At 37.9% G+C, this 17,481-nt stretch overlaps 1 protein-coding gene across 1 annotated transcript in view; it reads left to right on the top strand.

Moving 5' to 3' along the window:
* The window catches only part of CUL2 (cullin 2), a 159,285-nt gene that overhangs the window by 1,011 nt on the left and 140,793 nt on the right, over positions 1–17,481 (top strand). The window lies entirely within an intron of this gene.

The following is a 17,481-nucleotide window of genomic DNA, read 5'->3' as shown; positions in this document are numbered from 1 at the left end:
GCACCGAATATTTATGCATCCATAATACAACTCATTTTAGCTCGGGGGAGGGTCATTAGAAGGGAAGAAAATAAAAAAGGATTACCAAATCCCCAAAATCATACCATTCATTGTGGTCAAGGTTGACCAGTGCAAGATGAATGGATTTTTAGCTACAAGTGATTGAGGGGAAATTGTGATCATTCTTTCCCAGAACATTGTTCTCCACCTACTTGTTTGTTCCTAAATTTCTTTAACAAAGTACACATTCTAAAGGGCTTAAAATGGGGGTGCCTGGGTGGCTCAATCCCTTAAGCCTCTGACTTCAGCTCAGGTCATGATCTCATAGGCTCTTGAGTTCAAGCCCCACATCTCCGCATCCAGCTCTGTGCTGATAGCTCAGTGCATGGAGCCTGCTTTGGATTCTGTGTCTGACCCCCCCCTGTGATCCTCCCCCACTCACACTGTCTGTCTGTCTGTCTCTCAATAAAATGAATAAAGGGCTTAAATGTAAGAATTAGTGGTAAAGCAACATACACTAAGATGTAAATGTCGAATCCTTCTTGAGAGTACCTGCTTTTGAGAACAGGAGAGTACCTGGGATCTGAAAAGAGAGGGCATGACATAGCAGCGGGGAAGGTACATGCAATTTCCTAGTGCTGCTATTTGAAATTACCACAAACTTACTTAAAACAACACATTTATTATCTAACAGTCCTATAGTACTCAGGAATGTGTCATGCACAAAGCCAGTGTCAAGGACACCACTTGAAAAGTTGCTGAGAGGGGCGCCTGGGTGGCTCAGTCAGTTAAGCATCCAACTTCGGCTCAGGTCACGATCTCACGGTATGTGAGTTCGAGCCCTGCATCGGGCTCTGTGCTGACTGCTCAGAGCCTGGAGCCTGTTTCAGATTCTGTGTCTCCCTCTCTCTCTGACCCTCTCCCGTTCATGCTCTGTCTCTCTCTGTCTCAAAAATAAATAAATTAAAAAAGAAAATTTTTTTTTAGAAAAGTTGCTGAGAAAAAAAAAATAAACATCTCAATGGGCTAAAATCAAGGGGTTGTGGGCCCCAGGGAAGAGTCCATGTCCTTGCATTTTTCATCTTCCAGAGACCACCCACATTCCCTGGGTCATGACTCCTTTTCTCCATCTTCAAAGCCAGCAACAACTGGTTCTTTCTCATGCTGCCATCTCTCTGATTCTCTTGCGTCCCAGTTCTCCTTGGTAGAACCACTGGGCCCACCCTGATGATCCAGGATAATCTTCCCGTATCAAAATCAGCTGATCAGCTGCTTAATTCTATCTGTAATACAGCTTAGTTCTACCTGTAACTTTAATTTCCCTTTGCCATGTAATCTGACATGTTCATAGGTTAACAGTGATTACAATGTAGACATCTTTGGGGAGTGAGAGCATCATTCTGCCTACCCAAAGTGAAGGATTCTAAAAGAAGCTTGAGCTCTGAGACAAATCACCTGCCTCTCAGGGGTATCCCTTTCAAATAATTCAAACATTTCATTGGAAATGCCAATAGCTGATTTTTCAGGGTTTTTTTTTTGTTTTTGTTTTGTTTTTTACATAAGATAAAGATAGAAAAAATTTTAATGGGATATCAGGGATAAAAAAGAGCAGGTTATGAAGACATAAGTTTTAAAACAGGAAGAATAATAGTACCTACTTCTTTGCATTGTTACAAAGATTAAATAAAGTATCTACCATAAAGTGTGTGCTCAATAAAAAAAAACTAGCCATTTTTACTGGTCTAGTGTCTAGATTTTTGGGTTCCTCACCTAGGCAATATTTAATTCTCTGTTGAGGAGAAACAACTAGAGCACCTACTTTCCTGAGAAAGTACGGGCTGTCAGTCACACCCAAATACTCCCTCTTCCCCTGAAAATCTCTTAAATTATACCTCCCTTTGTGAGTCAGGAGGAACACCTCCTTCCAAATACAGTTGTAAGATAGGTGTCATTTTTTTTGATGTTTACTGTTTTGTTTTTTATTTTTTTATTTTAGAGAGAGAGAGGCAGTGATGGGGCATAGGGAGAGAGAGAGAATCTTAAGCAGGCTCCAAGCTCAGCACAGAGCTTGATACAACAACCATGGGATCATGACCTGAGCTGAAATCAAGAGTTGGGTGCTCAACTGACTGAGCCACCACACCACTCCAAAATAGGTGTCTTTTCTTTCCCATATTGTACCTTTATTCTCTCTCTTCCTCTTAGCTCCTTCTCCTCTCCCTGAAATGTGTTCATATCTAGCCTCTACTTGAAAACTGTTGACACTGCTTTTCCCAGAAGGAAGGCTACAGAGTTTCTAGCTCTAGGGTGCACGTTCACATAACATTTTTTTGCCCAGATGGTTGTTGTTCCAGCTCTTGCCAATCCTCTCGCTATCAGAATTCTCAAGAATAGAAAGCACTTGCTATTTTCACTTCCTTACCACCTACTCATTTCTTATTTCCTGGCTGTCTGATTTTTGCCCTCTTTCCCCCTTCTTTCTGATTAGAGAATCTGAAACTTTTTTTTACATTTTTCATCCTCCTTGACCTCTTTTCCTAATTAATACTACCTTCTTAAGGTCTCCCCCCACCTCTGAATTTCCATGACATGTGACTCTCTTGGCTTCACTCACCTTTGTTTCTCTAAATGCAGATAGTTCTGAATTTTCTGCCCTTGATCATTTTCTTCTACATCGTCCTCCTTATTTCATCATTCCCATTTCTGTTGGAAAAGAAATTCTCAAAGTTATACCCCAAGCTCCCAGCTTCTCTTCCTAGCACCAAATCATATTTCCATCTATCTGATAGAAGTTTCACTTACATGGCCTATGATCATTTCTAACTCAATAGATTCAAAACTGTATCATCTTCCCTTTCCATTCTTGAACATTGTTTTTATTTCAACAATGTAGCAACACTTTTCAGTTCCCGGTCATCCTGCCTTTAAATCATGGAGTCATTTTGGTCATTGTATACTCATATCATTGAGGATCCATTTAGTTTATAATTTAAAGAGCCTGCTATGTTCTAGGTCCTATGCTAACGCCAATCCTATTGCTTTCATGTGTAGAAATTTGCATCCATCCTTTCCTTCTCATTCCCACTATGACCAGTGTGACTGAGGTCATCCTTGCCTCCAATATAGTTCTTCTTAAATATTTCTATCTGGTTCATTTTCCCAATACATGGCTCTTGTGATTTCTTTTCTTAAAAATCCTGAATGATTAAGAGAGACTGGGACTTAAGGAGTCCAAGGTGGAAAGCAGATTGAGTACCTTTTGTTGGCCTCTTGAATTTTCTCCTACATGCATGCATTACATATTCTAAAAATATAAAATTTTAATTAAAGCAAAAAAGTCAGTGAGATCTTACTGGCTGAGTCCAAATATCTTAGTTTGGCATAAAGCCCTTGATGATCTGAGTCCAACTTAGGTATACAGGCCTATTCCATGTTAGTCCTTTGTGTTTTATACCACACTGCTTCTTATCCCTTGCTGCACATCAGAGTCATGTGAAAAACTTGTTGAAAAGATGTTCCTAGGCCATAGGCCCTACCTGTTGACTTACTGAGTCAGAATCCCCAAAAAAAGAACCTATAAATCCACTTCTTTTAAGATTTCCAGATGAGTCTAGTGTGCTGCAAGATTAAATGTTGGCAGCATTTTAGCCAAACCTTACTACTTACTGTTCCGTATAATTACCTTATATTTTCCAATCTTTTTGGGCTTTATTCACTCCATTTTCTCCTCAATTCTCTATATCTGCCGGTTAAAATCTTCTGCATACTGTAAGACCTAGCTTACATACTATCTCCTTTACTGATCTTCTTAGAAATAAAATGTCTCCTCTTTGCTTGCGATAAATGATTGTTGTCAGGAAACAGGGGCCAGAATTCTGAGTTAAAATTCCAATTTTGATACTTTACTAGCTGTGCAAATGTTGGGCAAGTTCCTAAACTACTCTGTGCTTCCATTTCCTCGCCTATGAAATGGAGATAGTATTAGTACCTGACTCATAGGTTGTTGTGAAGATTAATTCATGTAAGTATATAGAATTTTGTGCTTGGCCCAAAGTAAGCACTGAATAAATCTGAGTTATAATTAATACCTTATTGTGCAAGTTCCTTCATTGACTTGTGTGGAATCTAAGCTCTAAATCCACCCCTTTGTTTTATAAATTAGAAAGTGGAGGGGCGCCTGGGTGGCTCAGTCGGTTAAGCATCCAGCTCTTGATTTCCGCTTCAGTCATGGTCTCGCGGTTTCATGAGTTCCAGACCTGTGTTGGGCTCTGCGCTGATGCTGACAGTGCAGAGGCTGCTTCAGATTGTCTGCTTCTCTCCGCCCCTCCCCTGCTCCCACTCGCTCTGTGTCTCTAAAAATAAATAAAAATAAATTTTAAATGTTTATTTATTTTTGAGGATTAGAAAGTAACAGAGTGTGAGCAGGGGAGGGGCAGAGAGAGAGGGAGACACAGAATCTAAAGCAGGCTCCATGCCCTGAGCTGACTGTCAGCACAGAGCCCCACGCGAGGCTTGAACTCACGAACCATGAGATCATGACCTAAGCTGGTCAGACGTTTAACCAACTGAGCCACCCAGGCACCCCGATAAATAAATAGAATTTAAGGATACTAAATTAGGAAGTGGAGGCTGAGTAGTTACAATACTTGCTTTGGCTAACCAATAGTAATATCGAGACTAGAATCCAGGATTTGTGACTTTTAACCCTGTGCTACTACTACTATACCACAAGATCTCAGAATTTTGCATTGTTTAAATGGCTACCCTCCTTTTTTGTTTATTAATTTACCGCAGGAGAGAATTAGAAAATGGATTCACTTGAAAGGTATTTACACAGGCCCTTTCTATTCAAGCTTTAGGATTTGAGACTCTAACAAATATAGTGTGTCCAGTTTAAAAATTTGAGAAAAGGAAAAGAAGTCAATGTAATATGCACTTGATTTATGATGTCTCCAATTTGCTGTTTGGGAAGAAATGTTTCCTGCTACAAGAAAGTTAACAGTCCTACTTCCAGCATAGGAAATATCCTTTTATATGTGGGGGTGTGTTTTTTTTTTTTTTTGAGGATTATAAACTTAAACATCAATATCTACTGGCTGTGAACTCAGCAGAATACTTAGAACCACGGTAAAAGGATGAGTATTATAATACAAACTCAGGCCACTGAATTCTTTAAAACTAGGAGATTATTTGCAGTCATTAAACTGTCACGTATCATTTTTTAAATCATGAAAATCTACTTTCAAATGTTTTCTACATGTTTTTATTGACCACAAATTCAGTTGCCTGCCAAGATTTATTTTTTTTCACATAGAATCACACTATAGCTAATGTCAGAGAGAACCATAAGGACTGGAAAACTAAGAAGCTTGTCTAAAACTGACCACTGTTCAACCTTGGAAACTGCAGAATTTGATAGAATTAGTTCTCCAAATCTTTTTGATATAAAAATGATAGTAATTAGTGTTTCTTTTTTCTATTTTTAAGTACGTAAATGAGATGCCAGAAGAACACCAGCATGGCAGAGACATGAATGATGACTCATAGAGCATATGAACTGCTGAGTACTTCATTAATTATTTTAATTATTGAAAAGAAATTTGAAACTGGTCTCAGAATTAAATCCAATGTAAAATCCTTTAAAAGAATTGAGCCCCATGTTACGAGAGGATTAGAAAGTAACTGGATTGAAATAAAACAGCATCTCCCATGACCAAGAGGGCTCATTTCAACAACTGTTTCATCAGGACTAAATTCTGAAGACTAAATTCCATTACATTGAAATGGCAGCTATTGAAACTCAGATGTGTGCATGGTTGTCAGAAAAAGGAGAAATCAAGTAAGCCAAATTAAAAACAGATATCAAGAGCCAGCAAGAACTGAGTAAAAAAGCATCAGGATCAATTCAGATGGTGAAATGGGCTACTTATCAGATCAAAAGGAAGGGAAAAAAAGACTAGGCTAACAGGAATAGAAGGTGTCAGTGCTATGACTTGGGGTCACTGTTCTGGAAAATAAATCAGGTTATCAGCAAAAAGGTTTAGGGGTGGAAAGAAAGAATAAGAGAGGAAAAGTAACAGGGTAGAGACTGTTTATATATATACATATATATACACACACACATATATATATATGTATATATACATACACATATGTACATATACATACATGTATATATACATATATATGTGCATACACACACAGACCTCTTCAAGCCTTTAAGAACTAGAGCATGGGAGAGGCCAGGCATTAAGAACAGAGAGATTGTTATTACCAATACATCTCATATTGGAAAAGGGCTCTGTGCCACAATTTTTGCCAAAATTATGTCAAAAATTTTAGCCCCACTCTCAAGCCTACTTTTCCTTAGCTGTAGAAGAGGAATCATGATACTGATCCCATAAGGCATTTGTGAAGAATCAATTAATAAATATAAAGGCTTTAATATAGTACAAAGCTCAGTAACTATTCACTATCATTATTTATATAGTCAGTTTATATCATATTCATAGTATGGTAGAAGACGTGGTAGAAACATTTTGAAATCATCTAGTAAAGTTTAATCCTTAAGACATGTACAGTAGTTACATTTTGAACTTACAACATGTGAAAATGGTATCCAGAGGAATAACCAATTGTACACTGCACTTTAGCCTGACAAATAGTCTCTCCTTAACCAAACTTTACACAGGCTACTCTGAGCCCTTTTCTTGACTTCTAACCTCATCCTTGACTTCTAAAGACTTGAACAAAACACAAACATAGTTTCTAACAGCTCAAGGTGTCAGCCCTAGAATGACTCTAGCCCCGTTTGAATTGCTTGTCCATGAACATTGGGGTACAAGTGCCCCTATGCATCAGTACTCCTGTATCCCTTGGGTAAATTCCTAGCAGTGCTATTGCTGGGTCATAGGGTAGGTCTATTTTTAATTTTCTGAGGAACCTCCACACTGCTTTCCAGAGCGGCTGCACCAATTTGCATTCCCACCAGCAGTGCAAGAGGGTTCCCGTTTCTCCACATCCTCTCCAGCATCTATAGTCTCCTGATTTGTTCATTTTGGCCACTCTGACTGGCGTGAGGTGATACCTGAGTGTGGTTTTGATTTGTATTTCCCTGATAAGGAGCGACGCTGAACATCTTTTCATGTGCCTGTTGGCCATCTGGATGTCTTCTTTAGAGAAGTGTCTATTCATGTTTTCTGCCCATTTCTTCACTGGGTTATTTGTTTTTCGGGTGTGGAGTTTGGTGAGCTCTTTATAGATTTTAGATACTAGCCCTTTGTCCGATATGTCATTTGCAAATATCTTTTCCCATTCCGTTGGTTGCCTTTTAGTTTTGTTGGTTGTTTCCTTTGCTGTGCAGAAGCTTTTTATCTTCATAAGGTCCCAGTAATTCACTTTTGCTTTTAATTCCCTTGCCTTTGGGGATGTGTCGAGTAAGAGATTGCTACGGCTAAGGTCAGAGAGGTCTTTTCCTGCTTTCTCCTCTAAGGTTTTGATGGTTTCCTGTCTCACATTTAGGTCCTTTATCCATTTTGAGTTTATTTTTGTAAATGGTGTGAGAAAGTGGTCTAGTTTCAACCTTCTGCATGTTGCTGTCCAGTTCTCCCAGCACCATTTGTTAAAGAGGCTGTCTTTTTTCCATTGGATGTTCTTTCCTGCTTTGTCAAAGATGAGTTGGCCATACGTTTGTGGGTCTAGTTCTGGGGTTTCTATTCTATTCCATTGGTCTGTGTGTCTGTTTTTGTGCCAATACCATGCTGTCTTGATGATGACAGCTTTGTAGTAGAGGCTAAAGTCTGGGATTGTGATGCCTCCTGCTTTGGTCTTCTTCTTCAAAAACTGATGAATGGATAAAGAAATTGTGGTTTATATACACAATGGAATACTACGTGGCAATGAGAAAAAATGAAATATGGCCTTTTGTAGCAAAGTGGATGGAACTGGAGAGTGTAATGCTAAGTGAAATAAGCCATACAGAGAAAGACAGATACCATATGGTTTCACTCTTATGTGGATCCTGAGAAACTTAACAGGAACCCATGGGGTAGGGGAAGGAACAAAAAAAAAAGAGGTTAGAGTGGGAGAGAGCCAAAGCATAAGAGACTGTTAAAAACTGAGAACAAACTGAGGGTTGATGGGGGGTGGGACGGAGGGGAGGGTGGGTGATGGGTATTGAGGAGGGCACCTTTTGGGATGAGCACTGGGTGTTGTATGGAAACCAATTTGTCAATAAATTTCATATACATTAAAAAAAAAATGAATTGCTTGTCCAAGAAAACTCAAAGCTGTCAAAAGAAATTATAGCTTGTTCTCTTGCCAACACCTAAAGAAAGGACCCCTGTCTCCCAATCTCTGTGGGAGGGTAAGAGATTCCATAAGTACCAGTTAACAAATCTAAATGGCTCAACTCTGCCTTGTCACTTTTTGTAACTGATCACTTCCCAGACTCTGTTGAGCTCCATTCTTCCCCCTCCCTATTCCCCCCTCCTCCCTTTAAAGCACCCAATCACCTCTCTACAAATCCAAGTTGAGTTCAGTTCATGCTGGACTCTTTTCTCTATTGCAATAGTAGAGACATGATTAAAAACCTGTCTTTACCACTTTCACTAGTGTCCAGCTTTATCTTTGACAAGTCACAGGATGCTATTAAATATCCCTGGCTGACCTCACTACCTGTGACAGAGGAAGGGGGGTTCTGATCTACCTTCCTTCTATTACTTTCTTCATTGAAGAGATTTTTTTAACATCTGCCATACTCCCTTTCTTGGTGCCTTTAAGTGCTCATGTAACTCAGGTTCACTATAGGCTGCAAAACTCTCCTTTTGTCACTGGGATGCGGTGGCTTCCTCTTACACAGCCCACTCCCCCATGTTCACACACTCACCCTTTAGTTTCTCCTTTCCTCTTTTGAACTCCTGCTCAATTGCTAAAGGAGGGGAAAGACCCCTTTCTTCTTACTTTCTCTGATTCTATTTCATTTAGGAACTAGAACACATTTAATCATGCTGTTTGGGCAAAAAAAAGTAGAGCTAGTAATACAACTATACCAAGGAAAAGAAAGTTTCAAGTTTTAAAGTAAAATTAGGCTAAAAAGGAGTCAATGCCCTTAGTCTGTAAAGAACTCTTTAATGTGCATAGAAGTTCTGTTTAGAACTTCCAGAAGCCTCCATTGATCACCTAAAGGTTTTTCTAATTAAATTATTCTCTATCTTCAGCATACAATATACATTCTAAAATTACTTCTACTTTATCTTTCTTCTATTGTTAATTATTTATAATGCAGAACTATTGTTTATTTAAGGCATTGAGAAATATATATGGGGAACATACTTTATTCAAGGAGAACAGTCCATTGTAATTACAGTGTGGCTTAGATAGGCTTCATAGTACTATTATTTATACTATTTTTGCCATGGAAAAATATGTTTCCTTCTAAACAGCTAATTTTCTATCAAACTTAAAATATAGTTCATCTGTAAATTGGATACAGTGTTCACATTTAGAGATCAATGAACTGATAATAAAACATTTGAACTAAATGCTGATTTGTATAGATCAATCAAAATGGGATGGCTTTTTGTTAATGTTCTCAGTTACTGATATATGCTGCCTCAGTCCTTTTGCACATGCGGTTCCCTGTGATTATAATGCTTTTCCCTTTCTTTTACCTCTTTAATTTTTTTAAAATATTTTTTTAATGTTTATTTTTGAGAGAGAGAGAGAGACAGAGTGTAAGCTGGGGAGGGGCAGAGAGAGAGGGAGACACAGAATCTGAAGCAGGCTCCAGGCTCTGAGCTGTCAGCACAGAGCCCGACGTGGGGCTCAAACTCACAAACCGCGAGTTCATGACCTGAGCCGAAGTCAGACCTTAACTGACTGAGGCACCCTGGTGCCCCTTATCTCTTTAATTTCTAATCATCCTTCAGAGCTTGCCTCATTCATGATTTCTTCTTCAGTGAAGCTTCCTTTTATTTGGCAGACTGGATTAAAACCCTTTAACCATTTATATGTTTTTATTTTACTTAGACATCTCCTTTGTAGCGTTTACTATAATTGTAATTAATAATGTCAACATGTAGTTAAAGCCTATCTCCCCTGCCAGAATATAACTTCATGATGGCTCTGTCCCTATTCCTAGATTAGCCTTTAAAATAACCTATGGGAAGACATGACATTATGGGAATGCATTAAGTAGCTTCCAAAACAGTTGAATGCTCACAACAGGCTTCTAAATACCTTTTCGTTTGGTTTCGTTTGACCTATCTAGTTCAGTGCCATATGCTAAAAATGTTTAATAACTGTTTTCTATAAGGTCAGAACTAAGATGCTGTTATTAAATGAGCCATGTGAAAAATGCACTGGAAATTAAGTATTAGCCAGTATGTCTCTATAAAATATAAAGGAAATGATATCCATATTATCTGTATATAAAATGCCTTATTTTTAAGCATGTTTCATCAATAGCAAGTACTCTAGAATATACCAAGTTCTTGGTCTTCATAAATTGACAACCTCTTATTTTGTAGGTTATAGTGCCATCATGTGGATATCATTTTCCTAAAATGAAATGTAACATTTTTTGTAATAGAAACTATTTTCATGGTTGGGAAACCCAGTCACCCACATCCAGGCATGACAACTGATAATTTAGCATTGATTTCTAAGACTGTGTATAGATTCACTTGAGATTTCTGAATCTGAGTTGTTAGTATGAAGAATTTGGAAACATTCACATAGAGATAAAAAGAAACTTTCTGAATATAATAGTTTGAAGATTCATTCGGTCTCTACAGATGGCCAGGTTTTTTTTTTTTTTAATTTATGTTTATTACGAAGGATACAAATGAACAACCAGATAAAAAGATACATAGATCTGGAAGGATCCCAAGCACAGAAGCTTCTGTCCCTTGGAGTTGGGGTGTGCCCCCGTCCTGGTACATGGATATGTTCACTAACCTGGAAGCTCTCAGAATATAGTTTAGCGATTTTTATGGAGGCTGCATCAGATAGGCAATCTCTAGCCCCCAGAGGAGGGGGGTGGTTCTAAAAGTTCCACGTTTCTAATCATGGCCTGGTCTTTCTGATAACCAGCCTCCATCCTGAAGCTATCCAGGAGGCCACCAAGAGTTGCAACATTAGAACAAAAGATGCTTCTATCACTCAGGAAATCCAAAAGAGGTAGGAGCCCTATGTCAGGAACCAAGACCAAAGACCAAATGTTAAAACAAAAGATGCTCCTAACATCCCTATCACTATGCAAATTACAAGAGTTTTAGGAGCTCTGTCAGGAACCCAGGGGCAGAAACCAAAAACATATTTCTAATTATGTTGCAATTAGCCATTCTATGGGTATGCAGAGATATCTTGCTGTTATTTTTATTTGCATTTCCCAAATGTCTAAAGATGTTGAGTTGAGCATTTTTATGTGCTTATTTTCCCTCTTTATATCTTCTTTGGTGAAGTATTTTTGCTCACTAACAAAATTTTTTTTACTTTATTATTGAATTTTGGGAATTATTTACGCATTCTGATAAATGTCCTTACGCTATATGCATTCTGCAAGTATTTTCTCCCTTTCTCAGCTTGTTTATTACCCTACTAAAGCCTTTTGAAGAGGTTTTTAACTGCTGAAATGCAGTCTATCAATTTGTTATCTTATGGATCAAGCCTTTGGTATCATACATAAGAAATCTCCTAGAAAGCAAAGATTTTTTCATATGTTTTCTTCAAGAAGGATAATAATTTCAGCTTTTACTGGTCAGTTTTCTTTCTTTCTTTATTTTCTTTATATCTGGTTAACTAGGTTATGAATAAGAAATCAGAAGCCAAAGTCTTTTTTGTTATGTTCTGAAAAGTTAATAGTAAAAAACGGATGTTAATAAAAAGAATCAACAGAATCACTTCAGAATGGTTCAGAAGAGCAATTTAGTGTAAGGAAAAGCATTCCAGAAGAAAAACCCTCCTTGAAGATTTCTAGTAAATCTAGATGTAAATACGAAAATATTTGTGTAGAAGGCTAGCCACAGTGACTTTCACCGAGAGCTAAAAATTAGCAATGAATCCTCTCAATGTTAAGCTGACATCCATCAGAGACTAAACATGGCAAAAGTATATGGTTCAAGCAACTCTACAGTACAAATGTGGACCCACAGAAATATAGAGTTGGGAGGAACTTTAGAATTATTCTGCATTTAAGTTTTGTTTAGCAGTTTAACTCCTTTTTAAGATAAATAACTGAACTATTAAAAACAAGTACTCTGAAGCTGAGAGTACTTAGCTCCTCCAAGAAGAAAGATGTGGTTGGAAAGGTCCTTTGGCTTTTTCAATTAGAAAATTGTTTAACACTGAATGTTATTTTGTGCAGGCACAGTGTAAAGGCAATAAAAATGTAAACCTGCCCAGTGTTACAGAAAATAGGAATGTGCAAGGAGCTTTAGAAAATAGCAACTTTTAAGTGGTAGGTAGAAAAAACAAGAACTGCCAAAGACATTTGCAAGTGTGGCCTATGAGACAGGAGCAGAGCACAATGAGTATGGATTGGCTGGCCTGCACCTCTACTCTCCCACCAGTAGCAGTGACTGGTGAAGAGGGATTGTCAGATACCCTGGAGGGTAGGTGATTGATGCCCAAAGTGGAGAAAACAGTGAATGCTTGAGCCAGATCACTACCCTAGAGACACCATTTCCCCAGTCCTAACCTCTTCTGGAGGAGCATGAACCAATATTTAGGCTTTTCTGCCTTTCCTTTGGATAGGCATTACTAGCCAAGGCAGCTGATGATCCCAAAGAGTAAATATAAACAGAGGGGGAAAGCTTCTGAAACATATAAGGAGCAATATAACCAATTAAAGTAAAATGATTATAGAAACTACTTGTATCAGAGGAAGTCCAACTAATGGATCAAAGTGGAAAAGAATTTAAAATAAACTTCGGGGTGACTGGGTGGCTCAGTCAGTTAAGTGTCCAACTTTTGATTTTAGCTCTGGTCATGATCTCACAGTTTCATGAGTTTGAGCCCCCTGTCAGGCTCTGCACTAATAGCACCAAGCCAACTTGGGATTCTCTCTCTCCTCTCTCTCTCTCGCAAAAACAAATAAGTAAACATTTAAAATAAGCTTCATAAAAAGCTTCAGAGAAAGAAGGAAGAATTTTGGAAACACAATGCACAAACATTTGTGAGTTCGATTGGGTTGAAGAGCAGAACAGTATACTTCCAGAGTTATTTCATGAACTGGATGGTCAGATCAAGGAAGGAATTATGAAGTGGAAAACAAAACAGGAAATATATGAAAGGTAGAAGTATCAATATTTTTCCTAATGAAAATCTCCCAATTGAAAAAAAAAAAAAAGCTAAGGGAAGGTGGAGGAATTATTGTTGAGAATTTTCCAGAAATCCCAGAATAAATAAAATACATAAAATGAAATGCAGTTGTGGAATTCATGGTCACATATTTCTGTAAATTTTTTCTTTCACACCTATGGTCTACACAGAATTAATATAATCCTCTAGTAATATACCACTTCACATATAACATAAGGTCCTTGCAACAGTATATTCCCATATCCTCCCTTCCATTCATTGTGCTATTGTTGTCATATATTTTGCTTTTACATATGCTCTAAATATACAAGACTTTGCAGTGTTTTTACTTTAACAGTTATCTTTTAGAGCAATTAAAATAAAAAATATTTTATCTGCATTTATCCATATCCATCATTATTTCTTTGTGTACATCTAAGTTTTTCAAAAAAATATTTTTAATGTTTACTTTTGAGAGACAAAGGAACAGTGTAAGTGGAGGAGGGGCAGAGAGAGAGGGAGACACAGGATCTGAAGCAGGCTTCAGGCTCTGAGCTGTCAGCACAGAGCCTGATGAGGGGCTCAAACTCACAAACCATGAGATCATGACCTGAGTTGAAGTTGGACGTTTAACCGACTGAGCCACCCAGGCGCCCCTGTGTACATCCAAGTTTTAATCCATTATCATAATTTATCCTCTTGAAGAACTTCCTTTAGCATTTCTTGTGGAATAGATCTGATGGCAATGGAATCTCTGTTTTTTTGTTTGTTTGTTTTCTTTGTCTAAAGAAGTCTTAAATTCTGCTTCATTTTTGAAAGATATTTTTGCTAGGCATAGATTTCTAGGTTGATAGGTCCCCCCCTCAACCCCCCCAGTATTTTAAAGATGCTACTCCATTGTCCTCTGGCTTGCCTGGTTACTAACAAGAAGTCTGCTGTAATTCATGTCTTCATGTCATTCCCTCCTCTCCCCTGTGGTTGCCTTCAAGATGTTATCTTTGTCTTTTGTTTTTAACAATTTGCATATGATATACCACTGGTAGTGGTGGTGGTGGTGTGTGTATGTGTGTTTTAATTCATCTTGATTAGTGTCCTCTCAGTTTCATGAATCTTTGGTTTGGTGTCTACCATTAATTTTGGAAAATTCTTAACTGTCCTTTGCTTGAATATTTCTTCTGCTGCCATATTCTCTTCTTTTTCTTGGGTTTGAATTATGCAGATGCTAGACTGCTTGATATCTCACAGCCCTTGGATTTTTCTTCCCTGTTATATTTTACTCTTATTTCTCTTGGTGTTCTAGTTTGGGTACTTTCTATTGATTATCTTCAGGTTCACTGATTCTTTTCTCAGCTATGTCAAGTCCACTAATGAGCATATTGAAACATTCTTCATGTCTGTTACTGTGCTTTTTGTTCTAACATTTTCCTTTTGATTCTTTCTTGCTAAAATTGCCCATATGATATTGCATGTTGTCCACCTTTTCCATCAGAACCTTTAAATGTTAATCATAGTTATTTAAATTCACTGTCAGATAGCTCCAATATATGTGTCATATCTAAATCTGGTTCTGATGATTGCTTTGTCTCTCAGGAATGTGTTTTCTTTGCCTTTTTGTATGACATGTAATATTTGGCTGAAGACCGGACTTCTTGTGTTGGGCAGTAGAATAATTTCTATGCCTGGAAATGGGTACCTTTCCTCCTCCTAAGCCTTTAGTTGGAGGGGAGGCAGGAGGTTAATCTAGATAGGGCTTGAGCTGAGTTTAATTTTAAAATTTCTGTAGCTAGATTTTGTGTTTAGGGCTGGGTTGGGTTCCCAGAGTAATGTCTGTTCAACCCTGAGCTTTAGGTCTTGCTTTGTTATATGTCTCAGAGATCTCTTTGCATACTCTTATACATCTGCAGTCATTCACCCAGCAGTATTTTGATGTTATTTTTTATTCCAAATTTGTTAACTTGGAGGGGAACAGTGATGGGAGGGGGAGAGAGAAGTGGTTTGATCATACTCTCTCTCTTTTTCTGATTAAGCCTTAGTTTTCAAGCAGAATCTATGGATCCCTAGATCTCTGAGGCTGTGTTCTTCTCAATTCTCCTGTCTCTCCACCAAGAGTGGGATTTTTCCCCCTGTTCCTTCCCTGCTGAAATTACTTTTCCTCAGCACCCTGGGTACAATAGTATGTGTTGCTCTTCATTTTAATGAAAGATTAAGACTTTCATTCCATAGTGAAGAATCACAGAATGAGCTGTCCTCTTCTACATTGTACACCACTGGACACTTTATTAGGGCTCTTTCCAATCTTTCTTATAAGTGCTGGTAAGGTTTGTGGAGAAAGAGCCCATTAGAAGGTGTAGACACGGTCCATTTCTGCAGCCACTATGATTTTCATATTGTGCTGACAGCTCACATTCAGCCTTCATGAATTTCTCAATTATTTTAGCTGAACTTATCTTACCAGTGTCTGGTTGTGTCCATCCCAGTATGTTAGTGCTGATATATCTTCTCTTTCTGCAGACATTTGTATTTCCTTAGATTTTGGGCCAGTTGGTTGCTCTGTGACCTCAGCTGTCTGACAGCTTCAAATATAGTTGGGCATTTGAGGTTAGTTTACCTGATTTCCTTTTTTTTTTAATTAAAAAATTTTTTTTAATGTTTATATATTTTTGAGAGAGAGAGAGACAGAGCACAAGCAGGGGAGGCGCAGAGAGAGAGGGAGACACAGATTCCAAAGCAGGCTCTAGGCTCTAAGCTGTCAGCACAGAGTCTGACCCAGGGTTTGAACTCATGAACCACGAGATCATGATCTGAGCTGAAGTCTGACACTTAACCAACTGAGCCACCCAAGCACCCCAGTTTGCCTCTTTTCTATTGCAGTGATGAGAGAAGTGCTCCTTCCAGCTCTCTATATCCCCAAAACAAACTGAAAGTCAACTCTGGGTAACTTTAAAATATACAGATACCTGGCCTTGCTTAAGACTAATTGAGGTATAATATCTGTGCATGAATTCCAGAAACTAATTTTTTTTTAACTCCTCAGATGATTCTTATGTTCACTCAAGTTTGAGAAACACTGGGAGAATGAATTGGAGGGATGTATTGGAGGTGGGAAACATTTAGAATTCTAGTAAGTATGGTGTCAGTTCATGGTGACTTGTCTTTCAATGGTGTCATTGGAAATGCAGATAAGTGGACTTACCAAAATCACTTTTATGACTGATGGACTGGAGAAATAAAGCTAGATGGAAATCTAAGGAAAATTTCTAGGTTTTTGATGGGTTTGAAGTCACATCAAGTAGGGGAAATTTATAGGAGCATCATGTTCGACAGTAAGTATAACTCATTTTTGGACATGTTGATTTAAAATGCTTATGAATAGGCAAATGTTGAAGTAGACAATTTGATATACCAGTATGGAGGTAAAAAGAAAAAGAGAGATTGGCTGAAGATACATATTTGTGAGTTGTTAGCATAGAGATGGCAATAGAAGACACACAGTGTATTATGTTAGCCAGCCTTTGAGTAATAAAGAAGACAATGTCATTATTCTACTAGAGCTAACAGTATTGAAAGAAATGCCAAATATTCATTTATTTGGCCAGTCATAACACTTAGACAAATAATAGCACTTAAATTTACTGAGTAGTGCACATACTAAACACTTGACATAGTGTTTTCAAATTCTTACAAGTCATATTCCTATATTATATAAAAAAAGAATAGTTTCAGATTGAAAGGGCTTGAAGAGTGCTAAACAAGAAGTAAGAGGAGAAGTCACACCCAGACACATTATTGTGAAATTAAAGACCATCAGAATAGAAACAGCGGGTAAACTGGTGGTTGCCAGGGGCTTGGGGGGTAGGGGAAATGGGTGGTATGATGGTCAAAGGGTACAAACTTCCAGGTATAAGATGAATACATTCTGGGGATTTAATGTACAATATAGGAATTACAGTTAACAATGTTTTATTGCATACTTGGAAGTTTCTAAAAGGGGATCTTAAAAGTTCTTAACACACACATACACACACACACACACACACACACACACACACACACACACACACACATAAAGGTAACTGAAGTGATAGATGTATTAACTAACCTTATTGTGGTATACCATTTTGTAATACATTCCTCTATCAAACAGTCACATTGTACACCTTAAACTTTACACAATGTTAT

The sequence above is a fragment of the Lynx rufus genome, unplaced genomic scaffold (genome assembly GCF_022079265.1).
Source record: "Lynx rufus isolate CCGP_SWC_20201006 ecotype Redwood Valley unplaced genomic scaffold, mLynRuf1.p SCAF_7, whole genome shotgun sequence".
In the NCBI taxonomy this organism is placed as follows: domain Eukaryota; kingdom Metazoa; phylum Chordata; class Mammalia; order Carnivora; family Felidae; genus Lynx; species Lynx rufus.
Note: the sequence above shows the minus strand (reverse complement) of the source record. Positions and strands in the feature narration are given on the sequence as shown.